This window comes from Pezoporus flaviventris, unplaced genomic scaffold, assembly GCF_033815535.1.
Source record: "Pezoporus flaviventris isolate CSIRO_AGI_PZ_B2104156 unplaced genomic scaffold, CSIRO_AGI_Pfla_v1 ptg000096l, whole genome shotgun sequence".
In the NCBI taxonomy this organism is placed as follows: domain Eukaryota; kingdom Metazoa; phylum Chordata; class Aves; order Psittaciformes; family Psittacidae; genus Pezoporus; species Pezoporus flaviventris.
Window position 1 is genome coordinate 3,263,431 of NW_026892644.1, and position 12,591 is coordinate 3,276,021.

At 40.2% G+C, this 12,591-nt stretch overlaps 1 long non-coding RNA gene across 1 annotated transcript; it reads right to left on the reverse strand.

The window, feature by feature from the left end:
* Nucleotides 1–235: 235 nt before the first annotated feature.
* On the reverse strand, nucleotides 236–10,427 carry LOC133281108 (uncharacterized). Its single transcript, XR_009747381.1, has 5 exons — nucleotides 10,211–10,427; nucleotides 2,678–2,821; nucleotides 1,702–1,762; nucleotides 907–1,022; nucleotides 236–390 (listed from the first exon to the last, which is right to left on the reverse strand). It is a non-coding gene; the product is annotated as an uncharacterized LOC133281108 (long non-coding RNA).
* Nucleotides 10,428–12,591: the final 2,164 nt, after the last annotated feature.

Genomic DNA, 12,591 nt, shown 5'->3' on the forward strand with positions numbered 1-12,591 from the left:
TTTATTTTTTTTACCCATTTGTTTCTAACTTTACAGAATTCACACACTAACACTTACATATCTATGGACAGATTTCACATTTCTTTATGAAAATGTACCTAGTTCTGTAAGGCCATTTTCCTACAACAGCAAAGCAGTAGAAAAGTAATTCTAATGTTTTTTCTTAAACTGGTCACTCCAATTTATGAAATTCATCACAAATTGTGAGTAGTTTCAGATTATCTGCAGCTGTACGCTTTTAGAGTTAACTTTATTTAAAATAAGGTCATCCTTCTAACACACACAGGCACTTGTGACTACACATATCTCATTGGGTTGCTACCAGCTGGAAAATCAGTGTGTGGAGCAGAACTTTGACCTTTCTGCTGTAAAACTGGAGGAAACAATCAACTGAAGGAGATAAAAGAAAAAATGGTCATTAAAAAGGAAGTGGTACATGGCAAGAGGGAATAGAAATCAAATTTGCTTGCGCAAAGATACACTTTGCCAAGTAGCCCATGAAGGACAAAAGACTCTACTTGTTTAGCCACCAGGATAAAGAATCTGTGAATTATAACTTGGAGCACTAAATTAATCAGAATACTGTTATATGTTACTACAGCAGAGGTTGCAGGGCCCATTTGGGTGTGGAATTCTGCTTTATCAAATTGCTGTATGAGCAGACCAGGCTGCTCTTTTACCCTGGCCAGGGGAACAACAGGACATCCAGTGACATTAACACCAAGTAAATACAAAACAAAGGAGCTATTTCTTCGCATAATATGAAAGTCACCACTGTATTGAGGACAAGCACAAGTCATATGTTCCTCTTAAATCGTACTTAATCCCTGCTTTGCGAATTGGAAGGACATTCAAGTGATTCATAAGCCTGTGCTTGTTCTCTGCACAAGAATGATTTTTACCCACCACAAAGTCAGCTGAGCCATGGAAAATTCTGCTGTGGGTCGCATCAGTGAAATAATGCTGCTGTGTTCGAGAAGCTCTGTTTGACCATTGCAGCTGTAGCTTTAACATCTGACATACTGATAATCAAAATCATGGGTTATGGTGTTCACTAGTTCCCCAGGGGGTTCTGGAAGTAATGTATGTCTCTTACCGGCATCATTGCATATCTGGCTGGGAAAATAAGTCAAGGAGGAGTTTTCAGCAAAACATCAGGCACCAGCCAGGAGTAAAGGCAGGAAGTCTCTTCTGATAGTTCATTGATCTGATCCAGCATGGCAAACTTCCTGTTTTCAGAGAAAAAAAAAAAAAAAAGGAAAAATGTGTGCGTTTGCAGAGAATATGTCCAGCCAGAAAATGGGCAGAAATCAGTACGATATAAATCAGTAAAATGTTGCGGCTTTTGAAGGTAGCAATCAAACTGCAAAAGATGGCTTCAGATACCATTTGCATACTGTATGTGAATGTATTTTTCTTGTGTTTCTGGTTTATGCATCCTTATGGTAATCTGTTATTGCATATTATTTGCAGACCCTTTGGTAGTGACTCTTGCATCTATTAGAGCTCGGTTCTGCAGCATGCAGTGGAAAGGAGATTATTCTGATCTATAATTCTGTCCATTGACACTCCTTAAGATACTGTATAAGCTTATAGAGGTGAATTTATGCTTCTGGCTTTTACTGCTCTTTGTGTCTGAGACACTTTGATGCATAAGAATCTTTCAATAAAAGGAAATAAACATGCAGCCCTGACACTTACTAGGGCCATGAGCTCTCAGAGTTTCTTTGTTGGGGGGGCTGATACTTTCATTTCTTCTTTCCTGAAAGGAAAAAAATACCTGAAGAATGTACATTTAACTTGAAAATCACATCTTGATTTTGGTAACAGCTTAACAGGCAGGGTAAAAGAAATTCAAACGCGTTGAGAGATGCAAAGAAAAATGAAAAAGTAATGAAAAAGTGTCAAAAGTGACAAAATCCATCCAGAGCATTCTTTTTTCATCTATGGAATAAATAAATTGGATGGAGGAGGATGAGCCCACAGTGTCACTACTCTTCTCTGTTAGGGACACAGTGTAGTCCTTGAGAACATGAACGAATGGCAATGTGTCTGACAGCATAAAGTGCTAGATGCCAAAACACAGATAAAGTTCTAGATGCCTGATGCTAGTGCTACACCCTGGCTCCCACTTCTGACTCTCAGCAGCAGTACTAGCTGGGTCCAGTCACTCTCCATTCCCTTCCCATCTTTCATCTTGCCTTTTCTGTGTAGACTGCAGTCTTTCTGGAGGAAGAGTTCGCTACATGTCAGTGCCATACCTAATTTAGGTGACCCTGAGCCTGTGCCAGGAGAATACAAAAATCTTCAGCTTGACACTCAGCAGCACAGCTGGAAGGCTGGAGAGGGACTAATAGCGCCGTTTGTTCCTGGCAGAGCATGACCTTTGTCCAACTTTGATCACTTAAGAAAAGAAACCTTTCCTAGATCCTTCTGTACTATTTTCCCTACTGTGGTGGTTTTTTTTGGTACTGGGTAGTTCCCCAGCTGTGACAGAAACTCCCACCGCTCTGTCCCTGCTGAGAGGAAACAATGCTTCCCTGCCAGAAGAGGTGTTCTTAATGCTATTATAAAGTAGAGGTATCTCCTGCGCAATGGGGCATACATTTACTGTGGTTATTTAGCAACTAAAAGCTTCCTAGTCTCAATTGCAGCCCTCCTTTCCTTCAGTACTTACCATAAGTCCTCTCCTGTAATCTCATCCTCCAACTTGCAGCCATCCATAGCCATGTTGGAACACCTTTCTCTTTGTACCAGATGGCAATGCAGTACTGCCTGCTGTCAAGATGAGCCGGTTCATTTTTCCATCATCTGCATCTTACTATGAAGAAAAAGAGATTAAAAAAAGCCACTTGGCAGATGATCTGTGGCAGGTATCTCCTATTATGGGGCTCTTGGCAATCTGAGCACACCGATTCAAATAACTAAGAAATAAGTAAATGATTAAGTGTAGAGACAGCATGCAGCAGGCAATTACTGATGTGGTTGATGACCTAAAGAGAAACTACAGAGTAGCTAAAAACCCAGCCCCTGATTCCTACACAAGTTTTATTTTCCCATTTTCTTGACAGGAGAGGGGGAGAGCATGTGCCCTGAACACTTTTTTGGAATTGAACACTTTCTTTAAGATCTCTAACTAGATTTGTGACATTGTACCTTTCATATCTGTCCTCTTCCCCCACTCTCACTGAATCATGTCCCAGCATTAGCCTGGCTTTTGCTGGATGACTACACCTGATGTCCTATTTCCTCTTTTGGAGTTAAGCCATATTTCCCCTGACCCATTGAATGTCTTCAAAATAACAGACCAAAGCCTTCTTTGCCCTTTAAAACTCTGAATCTTAGAAATGTATACCCTAGGCTCCCTCAATAATAAATAGAGAGATGGGCAATTCTCAGTGTAAAGAGTAATTTCTGAACTGTGTTTATGTTTTGGATTATTGGGAAACACTAAAAAAAAACAACCTTGAATTTAAGTCTGCACTGGAATAAACTGCACTAGTGAACTGCTCGAACTACTCTTACCCTTCTATGTCAGATGTTAAATTTTAGTACTCCCCAGGATACATTGCCTCTTGGCAATTTTAGCTGGGAAATCTCATGCATTTACCTTCCCCATGTTCATTCTGCACCTTCAAACATTCAATTATTCTGATAATACCATGTGGTTGAAACAAAGGGAGATCATGTGCAGCACAGACAGCATAGCCTGTCCAGAAAACATTGCACATACACAGAAGGCAGCAGTGAAAGTATGTCTGGAGGCAATAGATTAAGAGCAGTGCGTTGCTTAGCCCTGTTAACGAAGAGAACCAGGGACTGAGTGTCTCACTGATTCTCTCCCATCTCAGAAAGCAAGAGATGCCAGAGGCCCATGTCCAAGAACTATCAGCAGAGAGTTGCTGTACAGGGCAAGAAGGCAAGATGAGAAGATGTGCATCATCTCATCTCAACAGAAATTCAGGTGAGCCTTTGTGGCTGATGCAAGAGAAGTAAGTTTGAGTGCAGATGGTGAAACTGAACTGAAGCCCAAGCTCTGAGTTATAAAGAAGTGAGGATGCGGACACATGCTAATAGAGCACTACTAGAGGCTCCACTTCTTGCTCTGCTTCGCCTTTGACCCACATCACTTCAAACAGAGAAGAAAAAGCTCCAGTGTTGCTCATTTTGGGATAATAAAGTCTTTGGAGAGTTGCAGTGGGATAACGGCAGGATGTGTTTTCTCTAAGTAATTTTAACCCAGTCCCTGATCTACACGCTATTAATCAAGACTCCTAGCTCTACATCACAGAGCTGGATGAAGACCAGAAAGAGGCTGTGGCAAGAGAAGGAAATCACAATATTCTCCATGAACTAAATAAGTTCTATGGGGAAAACAAAAAAAAACCCAACCCCATATCAAGCCTTTTAAAGCTATATAAGATGTCTATTGGCTTGTCTTCTGAAATTGAAAAGTAGAGAAGGACCTCAGTACTATCAGACACGATTGTCTTCAACGATCAGAACTTTTCATTCAGAGATGCCACTTATTTGGTTTTTGGGGGGTTATTTTTCAAGGTTTCAATTCTGTAGTTACTGAGACAGTCTAATGCCATGCTAACTAGGAACTGCAAATTGACTATGCAAAGAGACTAGCTAGATATCATTGTTCTCAGGGCTTATATAGAATCATAGGTAGATGTTAGTTTTATGCCTGTGTGCTCAAGCAGGAAGCTAGTCAAGCGACATTTTCATGGGATCACAAAATGAAAGTCATACCAGGTCAACCTACTTAAGAGAGGATTACAAAGTGCATGAAATAATGTTTATCCAGTTATAGCCAAAATAACACACTTTAATTACACAAGGCAACTCTCAACACCCCTATGGGATGACACACGAATAGTGAAAATGGCAACTGCAGAAAATTCATACTGTTGTACTGGAAGAGAAAAGTGTTTTCAGGTGGAAAAGCCATTGCAAGTTACTAATGGCAAAGGTAACTTGCCATTCAGCAGTGTTACTTCTTTTCATACTCTTCCTGCTGTTGCATTAAGGTGTCAGGCTAACTTAAGTACTCAGTGTAACTTCCCTCTGGTGCATGAAAGAGAAAAAAATTAACTAAGACCCTAGCCAGCAGAGATACATTCACCCATGTGATTTAATAGACTCCAAAGATGTGGAAATAAATGGGGTACTACATATATCCAGGTATCATAGGTGCACTGTAATACTGAATCTCATGTGTCCTATAGTAGCCCTGCAGGAAATATACCTATATATTTGCAGTGGGCCTGCCACCATCTCAAGCCATAATTTAAACAAAACAACAAACATTGCTTTAGCCTTTTGCTCTTTGGATAATATTACCAGCTCTCCCAGGCTTCACTGTAAGGAGCTTAACTCTGCAGCATTATTGTGACTAATCTCATCAGAGACTACTGTGGCTGCCAGGCTCCCATAAGGCAGCCTAGGGGAGGATCCTAGGGAACAAGTAAAAGGCAGATGGGGAAGCTCTGCTTAAAGAATATGAAACAAACATTTAAGAGCTCAACTGAAATCCCAGATAATAAAAACAAATCTGATCCCCAGGCCTCTTTGGACCCCAAAATTTCAAAATCCCATTTCATAGACTAAGGGAAAGTAATTGTGTGTCAGAAGAATTGTGTGTCAGTGTGGACATGAATGTATACGGAATATGTACTACTGGGCTTCCCATTAGTTTAAGATTCATTTTACACTTAAGAAGTGCTACTATAGTAATGGGGAATCCACCAAATAATGTGACTCCTTCATCTTGAAAATGGCTGCAGCCTGGACCTCAAGGTAGCAGAAAGCTTTTTTTATGAAGAGATTCATTAAAACAAGCTTTTCTTTTATTTTTTCTTCTCTGGGAAAAAGGAAAAAAACAAACAATCCTTCCCTGTCTGGAAGCAATGGGATCATAAGAGGGGAACTTCACCTCAGGTTGTGATGGAGACCCAAAAACCTGCTACATTCCAGATTTTCTTAGGGCTTTCATAAAAGAGCCAGAAAGACACTTCTACCATAGCAAGGGACAAAGAGATAGATCCAGCCCACTGGAATAGATAAGTAGATACCCCAGCAGGGTTATGAACCTTAAAGAGCAAAAGGTGCATTGGTGGGAATCTGCTATAAATTTTCTCAGTCTACAATCTTCCAGAGTCATCTAAAATGTGCTGTCTCCAGTGAATTTAATCCCTGTGGTAGGAATTCACCGCTAAGTCATCATTGTTTAGGTAGAAAAGTTTTTAAAAAAGACAATCTTACAGAAAATGTGTTTTTCTGGAGGTATGTAGGCACTGAAAAATTAAGATCACTAAGACCGGAAAAAGTCGTGACGAAATCTACTCATGATCCCAATATAGAGATAGGTCTAATCTTTTTTGGAACTGTTGCAAGACACATTAGAAGAATGGGGTAGCTGTCTGGGAACACATAACAGTGCAGGACAGAGTAAACATCCATCCATATCTATCCATCCATCCATCCATTTATTGATCTCATATACTTCCTGACAAGAAGATATGCTTCTCTCTTTCTTTCTTTCTCCTCTCACACATCAATCCAGGCAGTTACTGGACGTCATAGTAAGCTCTTAAATCCCAATAAATACTACCAAGCTGGCTACTCAGGGGCTTCCATGCCAACAACTTTTTAACAGAGTAATGATGATTAGACTATATTGCATCTGACTGCTTTTAAAGGTCTACCCTTTGATTAGACTTAGAGGGAGCGAGGGAAGAAATACTGGCAAAAATGAGAAGATATTTCAGCTTGGAAAGGGATTTAGAGGCTGTGCTTCCAAATTCTCACAAAAGGCGCCATTAGTTTTGCTGCTTTAAGATCTTTCCATTCTGTAGCAGGAGCAGCAGAGTAGGACCAGGATAAAAGCGAAGAGAAACACACAGAATCAGTGAATGTTTGGCTATCCAAATGGCTGAAAGGTGAGGAAAGGATCCTGGCACATCATGAATCAAGGAAAAAAATCTAGGAAGAGTTGGTACAACAGCAAGTGACAGCAGCATGCTTTGAGTGGAGGAGGGCTAAAGGGGATCAGTAACATTGCAAGGGCTAAAAAATCTTTAGATAGCTGTGAGTGAATAGAGTGGAGGTAAAAGGAAGCTTCATCAGATCCTTCTCCTCAATCTAATAAGAGTCTTAAAGAATCTGGATATCGATATGTGCGTCAGTACCAAGTGATCCACTACCTTTTGGTTGCTGTTAGTGCGATGAAGCTCTGTATACAGCAAATGGTGTCTAAGGCCCAGCAGTCTGTGGCAAGAGTAGTGAAAGTATGACAAAGCCATGGTAGCCTGTGTGTTCTCCATATCACAGGACTGGAGTGATTCACCAATAACTTTCCTCTTCATTTTCCATTCAAGTTTGTCCAGATATCCACAAAGGGATGCCACACTTCTGTCCATAATCAAGGTTCATTGAATGCCCAGGTGGTTTTGTACCAAGATGCAGCTTCTGGTTTTGAGCAGAATTGCTTCCAAAGGGCAAAGATGAAAAATACCAGCTGTGTAACATGCTAATATCCCCAATTCAAGTACTGCAGGAGCTGTTGCAAAGAGTGAATATCTTTGTTCACAGATACCCACAGACCGACACATATATTCGTCAGACACTCACCTAAGAATTTCAGCAGATGGTTTTGTAAATGTTGAAGTCAATCCCAAGAAAAAGAGGCTAAATTCACTAAATAAGGTCAAGATTTTTCCCAGTTTATCTCCAGCAGTTAGCACTACCGTAGGTCTTAATAGAAAGTTAGGCTCTGGTTGTGCATGACACTGGGGAGGGCACAAAGAGACTTCATGTTGAGAGCTGTGTTGACTGTAGTAGGGTGTGCAGGACTTAGCCTGTAAAAGCAATGTATAAGGCAGGTCTTTATGAACTAATAGGGTAGGTGTACAAAATGGTACATTTAAAAATGGTATGGCAGTCAAAAATAAAGATCAGTTTTATTCAGTTCCTATCTATTAGATGGCAATATCAGGTAACTGCAAATGCGTATGACTGGGACAAAAGAGGACAAAAATATGTCAGCTGAAGATGAAATCAGTACAAATGGTCAGCCTGACTTTCTTCAGCAAATTGCATTTCACAGGTTTGAGCACTGAAGAAGAAGAAGAAAGGGAAATTTTGATATTGAGGTTATTTTATATTCCTTATAACATTCATGGCTGATCTACAGAAAAAAATGGTTATGTTTCTACTGCTTTGGAGTGCAATATACCTTTCAGCCCATGTTTATTTGTTTATGTGCCTTCTCCCACTTACACTGAGTGTATTTAGAAATAGCTGCCTTTATAAATTTCAGCATCTCCCACTGTGAAAAACAAAGCCACTTCTATAGCAGAACATGGCAGCCGTTTAACAGCACACAACACTCTTGTCCATCACTTTAGGCTACAAAGGATTGCAGATTACCATATCTAATTGCCATTGCAAGATGAAAGCTTAGATACTTAGGCTATAATTAACCACATTGAATTTGAGAGGTAAGCTAAGGTTAATGGTCCTACAACACTTGAGAAAAGTGTAACTGATATCCTAGAGAGCATAAGTGATTAGGATATCAGTTTGTGTCACTAGAAAGATAATGCTGTCAACACCACAGTGTCCACTAACAGTGTGCACAGTGCACCACTTCAGTACCAACCTAATGAAATGGATGTGCTTAATACCACATTTTCCAGCACCTTACAAGCGTGGACATAGACTGACTCCATTATCTTTTGTGTTTTTACAATGAGATTAGCCAACTGCTCAAATAAGGATTCATAAATCTCATAATAACTTTCAAGGACAGGTAATGCTGCTGTCCCCATTTCATTGGATATGGCATTAAGCAAAGAAGCTGTGTGAGCTGAGCCTGAAACACAGCTACTTCAGCAGATATTGCCTAAACCACAAGTGATTAGCATGACACTGTATCCAAGATGGTAAAGCCTGAACCACAGAGGATATGGCAAACTGAGATCCCTTTGTTAATGTAGACTTGCACTTGTAGACTTGTCCTAGCACCACAAAGAAGATAACTTGTCAGAGGAAGGAAGTTAAAAGACAGATCAGATGAACCCCAGGATGGGATTCCAGCATGAAAGAATCCACCCCTGGAAATACGAGAGAAAGAACAATCAAAAAAATTTTTGTATGATCAGATTCTAGGAGTTACCTCCTAGAACACTTCAGCATTTAAGGAAGAACTGTTCAACGGAAATCCTTCTCTTCCAAAAAAAAAAAAAAATAAAAATAAAATACCCAAACCAAACAAAACAACGTTTAAGGAACTGTGAAAGTCTCTCCCATTTCTTCACTGGTTCATTTCAACTCACTACCTCAGCTACCCCATCACAGAAATTGATTATTCCAAAGTGACCAATGATCTTTGGAATTGAATGTTTATTCTTAATAAAGACATGTGGCTAAATTTCCTTCTCAACTATTAGTCATATTTCTTCTTGAGCTTTTCACTGTAGAACAGAAATAGATCTTATCTGACTCCAAATGGATTGTTAGCCATGGGCAGATTAGATAGAGAACAGATGCTGGTTTGGGAAAGATGTAGTTCTACTTGTGTTTTTACTCAGAACTGGTGGTTTTGCCCAAATTAAGAAACAGTGTTGACTACAGGCAATCAGTGTAAACCTAGCCAGGGCTGAATATGTATCTAAACTGCTGCTGGTGTAATTTTGACAAGGCTACTGGTTCTGCCCCCAGAATAACCTAAAAATATTTTTTCCTGTCAGTGTCTGCGTGGTAATGTCCCAAATCCCAGCAGTAATGAGTGGACAAATTAACTTCTAGAGGAAGATAAAAACTTGTGATCTTTTCTCATGACATGAATCATCATCGTGCATTAGCCAGACCCTAACACTGGGGTCTGCTTCTTGCTCAACCCTGGAAGAAACCCTGTTTGACTCCATTTCCACACTACCAAGGAAACAGTTCCTGTGGGAAAAGCACCAACATACAAATAAGTAGGCACGCATACAGAAAGGTATAATTTTCCACACACAGAAGCATCTTCTTCCTGTTTAGGGCTTTGCTCATTCATGCACACAAGATCACTATCTGCTAACTTAAAGGAGCCATTTATCAAATGCACAAAAGATATGTTCCTGCTAAGAACAGTCCTCCCTCGACATATTTCATCTTACTGCCCTTAGATTTTAAGAAGCTAGAAGTATGTGTCTCGTACCAGATGAATCCTGGATTCTTCCAGCAGGAGTCCAAACATCATGCAGGTTGTACTACATGTTTTGCCTTGTTTACCTGATATCACACACAAACCTGAATACCTGTCTATAAGAAAGGTGGATGTGAGAAAGCGTTATTCTTCTGGTTTTTAATAATAGAAATTTAGCTTTGTGGACAAATGGAGACAGCTGGATCACAGCTAGCATCTATAGATATTGTTAGAGATTCTTCTGAAGTCATCAGTGTTATGCAGAGTAGTACGTAAAGTGGAGAATGCATACAAAAACTCTCATTCAGACCTCTGGCAGAGTGAGCTGCAGTTGGTTAAGATTTTAGCCCGCACATATCTGTCTTTTTCTTTTCTCTGCTGGGCTAAAGCAGTAGTCATTAAAATGGAAAAAAAAAAGAAAAGATTTTCAAGGACATGGTATTGCTTGGGTTATCCAGTCAGTAGCAGGAACTTGTTAACAGCAGAGGAAACAATGTACACTGAACATTAGTAGCGCCCACAAATTCCAGAATATCAGGTATTCCTGAATATTTGTAGCGCCCACAAATTCCAGAATATCAGGTATTCCTGAATATTTGTGGGTGTGCTGGGCTAGAACATCTTCTGTTTAATATGTTTTCCATTGTTTTTCCAACACCACTCGAAATTTCACTGAGGCAGCTTTTGATTTTTGTACAGTTCATTGCTACAAATATCTTTAATAACAGGCAGTTAGGCAGCATAAGACTACATATGGACACAACTAATCATTGAAATGAACAGAACTCCCTTGTTTTCCATCAGTGGTGCAGCCATACCAAATGGCTTGGCCCAACGTGTCTGAACAGATCAGCACAAGGTATGTATTGTCAATGTTGACAATATTACTGTTCATCTTTCCTTCATCAGTCAGCCATCCATTAGAAAGTGTACAGTTGAACTTGCCATCCCCTCTGGACCAACTGCAATTCTGAACTTGCAGACCTATAACTAGGGCTTGTTTTTAATGAAAACAACAATAATGTATAAAGCAAACGCCACTATGCAGAGGGAAGCTTCATCCAGCCTGAAACATTTTGTCTAACCTGGTGTGATATGAGACACCTTATGGCACTTTAATTGCTGACTGGAGCCAGCTTCAGTTTATAAAGGCTTATCGAGATCACACCTCAGGGTAGGGTGGTTTCAGGACAGATAACAGGTCACTTAAAGATTTAAGACAGGCAAAAATAGCTTTATGAAATGAAAGTGGAAGTCTGTCATACAACAAAGCCAGTAGCAGTTCAAGCTTAGCTTCTTTTTTGATGTATATCTAGTCAAATGCACTGAATCTGCTAGGGGCCAAAAACTGAAAACTGGACTATGCCTTTCTGCACCCCCATTTGCCCAAACTCCCACCACCTCACATATAAACAAAACCCGTCTAAAATCTCAGCAGTGGAGCCTCACTAGCATATGGTTGCCTTGCTCAGTAGCTGGCCTTTAATTTAAAACAAACAAAACTTCTAGCAAGCTGCTACAATGCATACCATGCATTGTTATCACTGCAAGTTGATATAACAAGCCTGGAAGTCGAAGGCTTTTTTGGATGGTCACCGTTTCTGGTATTTAATGATGCCAAAATTCTCTTAGCCCTTGATCAGACAAGATCAAGCTTATGAAGTGTTGGAAGCTCCTCCAGCATTCATTCAGTGGCAATTTACTGTAACTCCAGTAATGAGTTCCTCCCATGAGGCGCTTGCATATCTGAAGTACTATTTCCTGAGGCTGTCATGTCATTAATTTCCAGTGTTTATAGGCTAGTGGAGCTCTTGAATTTGCTGGGTGTAAAGGCTTTGAGATTATAACACATCTACTGCAGTTCATAACATGTACATCAGGTCTTCAACATAACTTGCAATTCCTCTCCAGAGGGCATTTGCATGGAGCTCAAGGAACAGAGGGAGAACAGGAAGGGGAAAAGGAAGAAAGCAAAGGAGAGGGGGAGAGGACACTGTTGCAGCGAACCTTTAGCGTAGAAAACAAGGGCATTTATTAGAATTTTCAGCATCATCCATTTTCCTTTTGCAGAGATGTAATTTTTATGATCAACATGAACATTTGATACAGGATATGTTAGGTGGTGAGGCACTGGAACAGGTTGCTCAAAGAAGTGGCAAATGCTCCATGCCTGGCAGTGTTCAAGGCCAGGATGGACAGAGCCTTGGACAACATGGTCTAGTCTGAGGTGTCCCTGCCCATGACAGGCGGGTTGGAACTGGATGATCTTAAGGTCCTATCCAACCCAAATCATTCTGTGATTCTATGATTATGAAAAGGTATAAAGCTCTTAACACTGGCCTTTTAGTAAGATTTTGAACCTTCTGTAAAGGACTTAGAACAAACTTGTGCCG